General features: G+C 35.8%; 1 long non-coding RNA gene across 1 annotated transcript; it reads left to right on the top strand.

Annotated features, from left to right (window-relative positions):
- Positions 4,273-4,577, top strand: LOC109716369. The gene is made up of 2 exons (XR_002217910.1): positions 4,273-4,364; positions 4,501-4,577. It is a non-coding gene; the product is annotated as an uncharacterized LOC109716369 (long non-coding RNA).

The raw sequence follows: 7,023 nt of genomic DNA, 5'->3' as shown, positions 1-7,023 counted from the left end.
AAGTATCATGGGGGTGATACTTGTGTGTTTTTAGCCCTTGGATGGAGAGATGTGAGGTTGAGATGATGGTGGTAGGTGGTGGTAGGTGGTGGTAGTTGAAATAGTGTTTAATCCAAGGGCTATTAATAATCAAAAACTAGATTCAATGGCTTGAAACCTAATAGCACCATGATGGTGATACTTGTAAAAGTATCATAGCTCAACTATATATATATATATATATATATATGAATTGAGTTCCTATGCTTTTAAAAGTACTAAGGTATTGGTGCTTGTAGATTTTTAGTCATTGGATTAAGAGATATGCGGTTAGGATGATATGGGCCCCCTAGGGTTGAATGGGTGGTTGGTTGAATAGTATAATCTAATGATTGAAAATGATCCGAGAAGTAGATCTAACGGTAAAAAAATTTACAAGCACCAAGTGCTTGATGCTTTTACAAGCACCATAGCTGGACTCTCTCTCTCTCTCTCTATATATATATATAGAATTAGGCTGGAATACTATTAATAGTAAAACGCTCTTTTTGCTATCAAGTTTTTAACCCTTGGATGAAAAATTGTAGGGTCGGGATGATATTAGTCGGTTAGAGTTGAGTGGTCCTAGGGTTGAGTGGTCCCCATTGGGTTATACTATTTAATCCAATGGTTAGAAATAATAAAAAGAGTTGATCCAAAACGGTAAAAAACTGTCACAATGATTTTTGGCCTTTATAATTAGCCCAAGTCAACTTCTTATTTATACTTATATAGTATAGGAGAGGCTAAGCTACTATCTTTTGGCAGTATGAGTCCTTCAGACTCAGAGTTGTTCTTTAATGATGCAGCTTCTGAATTGACAATAACTCAGTTGAAGATGAATCTAGCAGTATTTGAAACTTTATAAATAATTTCGTAATGTTTTCAAAAATCGATAATAAGTTCATCAAGCCGGGTATAAATGCAGATGGTCAAAATCGAACGTCTTAATAAATGGATATGTCGGATCCATTCAATTAGATCGGAGTTATTGATCTTTATATATGTAAGTGAATAGATTTTTTTCTATTAAAAATTCAAACGCGATTTTTGATTTTTTTACACATGTAGAAACTAAGCCAAATATTCCCATACGGGCCCGTTAAAACTCCATCAATTTTATGACTTTTGCATCGTGATAAATTGATATCGAAAATTATTAAATTTATTATCTAGAATTTTAAATGCTCTAATAACGTTTTAATAGGTATGGATCGTCGATTAGGAAAATCTATCATTGAAAGCCAATTATGAATACAGAGGTGATCGTACTATGAAAGGCTATAGTAGCCGGGCTCATATAGGCTATATATATATTATATATATATTATATATATTTATATATTATATATAGGAGGATTTGACAGACCGGCGAGGTTAAGTTAGCACACGTCCAAAAGGATGACGGCGTGTGAGATGTCGGAGAGGGGATCGAGCCGGAGAGACGAGCTGAGAGTATTTATCCGACCTCCGGTCGACGAGCCGTACGGGACACGGCAAGGTATCAAGGGAAAAGCAAACGGGCAAATGAGCGCAGGGGCGAGCGCGCGGAAGGGCAGAAGAGGAGGAGCCGAGGACACGAACTGAGGACGAGCCTGGACGAACGCGGTCAGCATACGGCAGAGTCAGTGGCGTGCTGCCAAGAAAATAGCGAGTACATTTGGGTACGGGGGAGCAGAAGAGAAGGGAAGCGAAGTGTGAGGTGGCAAGAGTGCAGAATTACAGAATGGACCAGGCGCAATGGAGGCTCTGGTGAAGCACAGCACAATTTTTTCTCTCCACATACTATTTCGGATTATTGTTCCTATTTGGCCATGTTGCGTCGTATCGATTCCGTCCAGGACGAGACTGAGCCAGGTCTGCGCGGCCGCGTCTCGATTATTCTCGGGCTGCGAGTTCCGGAGGCTGTTGCTGTAGAGTCTCCATGCGTGAGACGGGATAGGGTCCCAAGGCTGGGAGAGGGGAGACTGGCCGAGCCCCGGAGATCTCGTCCACTCCTTTGGCTTAATCGCTCCTCATCCACTAGTATATAGAGATCTACGACTTGCTGTTCTCTTTAGTCTTCCTCTTCTAGAGTACCCTCGTCCGGTGAGACAGGAACTACCCGGCTGACGACGAGAGGAGAGTAGGCTTGGTATGCTTATGGAAGCACGGGAGCCCATCCGTGCTCCACTTGTTTTCGATGTTCGAACTTCGAATCGATGATCGGCTTGTTATGAGTTGATCTAGGAGTATCTTAAGTTATCCTAGAAATAAATTTTGTGATTTTCGATATCGATTTGCCTACGTGATCGAGTCGCGCGCTCAAATTAATAATTTTAATGGCCCGTGGTGAGCGGTTGGAAGTTTAACTGTGTAGAAATGATTCAAATCGTATGAAATTTTGATAGGAAATTCTTTATACATATAAAACAAATAAATAACTTTGATCTAAAATTTTAATGTCATATCATCTAGTTTTATAAGATTTTTTTTTCATGCTGTTGATTGTTAGCCACTTCGATCACTGAGGCAATGATATCGGAAAATCGTATATTTATTTTCTAAGATACTTCAAATACTTAGACAAGTTAACGAAGTCCGATGCGTCGATCGAAAGTCCGAACAATCGAAAACAAAATTTGCACGATAGTTATTCTAGTCTTAATGTCATATTATATATAATATATATATATATATACTATATATATATTATATCATATATATATATATATATATATTGCTTTTGTAATATAACCTCTACGATCTCACTAGAAAGAATATATATATAGAGTTGAGCAGGAATACTATTAATACTATTTGAACACTTTTTGCTATTGATTTTTTAACCATTAAATTTACATTTTAATCAATTTTATTTTTTAGATCACACTATTCAACCAAATATTTATTCAACCCTAGGGGTCCCTCCACTAAACTCTAGCGGACCATTATCATCTAAATCCTATAATTTTTCATCCAGAAATTAAAAATTCAATAATAAAAGAGCCGATATACTATTCATAGCATTCCAACTTAACTCTCTCTCTATATATATATATATATTATTTGTTTTTGTCCCGACTCTTTTTTATAGCTGGCCTTCATGTCAAACTATTACTCGGTATCATCTAAATTTACCCGAATTTTTACCGTGTTAAAAATTTCAAAATGAAAACTAAAAAAATAAAATAAAATAAAATTTAAATTTGATTTTACTACAAATTCGACTCATGACAATGACATACACTGTGCCAATCTTCCACCTGGCGCCTAGAAATTAATAAGAAGCACACGTTGACTGACTCTCGTGATCAATGCTGACGCTTAATTAGATCATTATTACATATCTTTCTAACTTAAAAGTTACGTCAGTTTTTTATATTTATTATTATTTTAAATATTATATAAAATTTTAGAATAGTTAGGGAATTAAATTATTAAATTCCACCAAAGTGACACATTATTCTGCATTTCAACATTGATCTAATTTGCAACTTAAAGATTAATTTTTAAAAAAATAGTTTTGAGTAACATCTCTTATTTTGCTAATCTTGTCAAAACTGGAGAGTTAATAGTTACAATTTATTCAATTTATATATAGCTTAATTTGCTGCATTAACTATAACCAGCTTCATCTGCCAACTTATTTTTATAAAATTTTACTATTAAATTTAATAACTATTCTAAATTTTTAAACGCATTAAGAGTAATGGCAAAATACTAGAGATTATTAATCCAATTTTTAATGTAGAAGGGTAGTACAAAGAGATGATAAAGTGCGAAGGGGTTTTTTGTAATTTAGTCTGCAAGTAAATTAGTCCCTAGCTTAGACTAAGTCACCCAAATAAAAGCGATTTTGAAAAAACTATTGCATATTTCGTACATTGTATTCTTCAAACCTCACGAGAAATATCTTAAAATCAAAATCTAATTCATTAGAAGTGTTTCATAATATTTATAGGATGACAAGATCAGATTGAGTCGAGTCACAGACGAGCATCGTATTTGTATATTTTATAAATCTTTTTCTATGGGCTCCAATTTTTACTATAACTATGCAGCTGTTTGAAGGGAAAAAAGAAAAATAAAAAATAAGATTGAGGTTAGAAGCCATCTGATCCACACTATGACATGGTGGAACAGGTCTAAACAATAATTTCTCTACACTCTTGTGCTCAAATCTCTCCCCTATATATACTGATATACATCATATCAACAATAACAACAAACACATAAATCCCTTTTCTTTTCTTTTTTTTTTTTTTTAAAACCTTTTTTGCTACACTCCATTTTCTCCTCTCCCACTCTTCTTGCTTCCTTTGACTCCTCATATAATAATAACAAACATGTCCGGAGACAAGATGGTTAGTTGTCTTAATATTTTTTTCTTTTGTCTTTTGTTTTTTTTTTTTGCAACAATTTCATCATATTTTCAAATTTTTTCCGAAAAGTTTTGAATTTGTTGCGATTCTAATTCGACTTACTGTTAGAATTACACAGAAGGTAATTCTCAAATTGGATTTGCACGGCGATAAGGAGAAGCAAAAGGCATTTAAAGTTGTCTCCAAGCTTTATGGTATCACCACCTTTGGCCCATATATAGCATCCTTTATTTATTATTTTCTTTATATTTCTCTAAAGTTATAATTACATCATGCAACTCTGGTCTAGGTGAAGTTTCTTTTTCTTTTCTTTGAACTTTGGTGTGCCCCGAAAGGTTTTTGTAGCTACCCTTTCTAGTATTCTTTATATACCCTTTTAATAGGATTCTTTTATATATATATATATATATAGAGAGAGAGAGAGTCTGACTGCAGTACTTCTAACAGCACCAAGCGCTTGGTACTCTCAACTTTTTTACCATTTAATTTACTCTTATGATNTATATATATATATATATATATATATATATATATATATATATATATATATATATATAGGATTAAGAGATGTCCGGTTAGGATTGTGGACCCCCTAGGGTTGAGTGGGTGGTTGGTTGAATAGTATGATCTAACGGGTGAAAATGATCAAAGGGGTAGATCTAACGGCGGAAAACTTGGTAGCACCAAGTGCTTCGTGCTATTAATAGCATAATAGCCGGACTTTATAGAACTAGGCTAATATACTATTAATAGCACCAAGTAATTGGTGCTATCAAGTTTTTGGCCATTGGATTAAGAGATGTGCGGTTAGGATGATGTGGGCCCTCTAGGGTTGAGTGAGTGGTTAGTTGAATAGTATGATCTAACGGGTAAAAATGATCAAAGAGGTATATTTAATGACGGAAAACTTAGTAGCATTAAGTGCTTCATACTATTAATAGCATAGTAGCCGGACACTCTCTCTCTCTCTCTCTCTCTATATACATATATATATCTATCTATTCTTTCTATTACATTAAAGGAGGGTTTGGGAGGTCCAGAGAGTGACACGTGTCACCCTCCCAAACCCTCCTTTACTCTCTTTCCCAATATATATATATATATGGGTTAAATGCATACAGGTCCCTGCAAACATAGTCAATTGCGGAAATATCCCTGCAAAACGGAAACTCCATAAGTTATCCCTGCAAAAGTCTAAAGTTATGCAGATATGTTCCTGCCGTTAAGGACTGTTAGAAAATTTTCGTTAACCACGGTTAAAGTACTTAACCATGGTTAATTATAACGTAAATTTATGATTCTACCCTTCTTCTTCTTCCCTCTTCTTCGTCGCCGGCGAGGGCGGTGGCGGCGGCGGCGGCAGCGGCGACGGCGAACCCTCTCTCTTTCTTTTCCTCCTTCTTCCTCTCCCTCTTCCCTTTTCTCCCTTCTTCTTCCTCTTCCTGTTCCTCTTCCCTCTTCTTCATCGCCGGTGAGGGAGAAGATCCGACGGCGGCAGCGAATCCTCTCCCTCTCTCTTCTTCTTCCTCTTCCTCTTTCTTTTCCTCTTCCTCTTCCTTTTCCTCTTCCTCTTCCCTCTTCTTCGTCGCCGGCGAGGGAGGAGATGCGGCGGCGGCGCGCGGCGTTGAACCCTTTCCCTCTTCATCTTTCTCTTCCCTCTTCCTCTCCCTCTTCCTCTCCTTCTTCCTCTTCCCTTTTTTTCTTCCTCTCATTCTTTCTCTTCCCTCTTCTTCGTCGCCGGCGAGCTCGACCCGCGNAAAATTGTAGGGTCGGGATGATATTAGTCGGTTAGAGTTGAATGGTCCCCATAGGGTTGAGTGGTCCCCACTGGGTTATAGTATTTAATCCAATGGTTAAAAATAATGAAAAGAGTTGATCCAAAGGCTAAAAAACTGGTAGCAACAATGAGATTTTGCTACTAATAGTAGCCCAGTCCAACTCTCTCTATATATATATATATAGAGAGAGGCTAAAGCTACTATACTCTTATGAGTATAGAGTCCTTCATACTCATGAGTTGTTTTTAATGATGGAGCTTCTGAATTGACAATCAACTCCGTTAAATATAATCTAGAGTATTTGAAACTTTTATAAAATAAATTTCGTAATTTTTCAAAATCATAATAAAGTTCATCAAGCGGGTATAAAATGAATGGTCAAAATCGAACGACTTCTTAAAAATGGATATTCGGATCCTTCAATTAAGATCGGAGTTATTGATCTTTATATATGTAGTGAATAGATTTTTCTATTAAAAATTCAACCGATTTTGATTTTTTTACACCATTAAACTAGCAAATATTCCATACCGGCCGTTAAAAACTATCAATTTTATGACTTTTTGATAGTAAGATAAATGATATCGAAAAATTATAAAATTTAATTTCTAGACATTTTAAATGCTCTAAATAACGTTTAATGGTATGGATCGTCGATTAGAAAACTCTATCATTGAAAGCAACTTATGAATACGAGAGTGATCGTACTCATAAGAGTATAGTAGCCGGGCTCATATAGGCTATATATATATATATATAGAGTAGGCTGGTATGCTATGGAAGCATGGAGCCCTCCGTGCTTCCACTTTGTTTTCGATGTTCGGACTTTCGAATCGACGATCGGCTTTGTTAGAGTTGATCTA

This window comes from Ananas comosus, linkage group 1 (assembly GCF_001540865.1).
Source record: "Ananas comosus cultivar F153 linkage group 1, ASM154086v1, whole genome shotgun sequence".
Taxonomy (NCBI): domain Eukaryota; kingdom Viridiplantae; phylum Streptophyta; class Magnoliopsida; order Poales; family Bromeliaceae; genus Ananas; species Ananas comosus.
The sequence above is the reverse complement of the archived record's forward strand: the minus strand, read 5'-3'. Positions and strand labels throughout refer to the sequence as shown.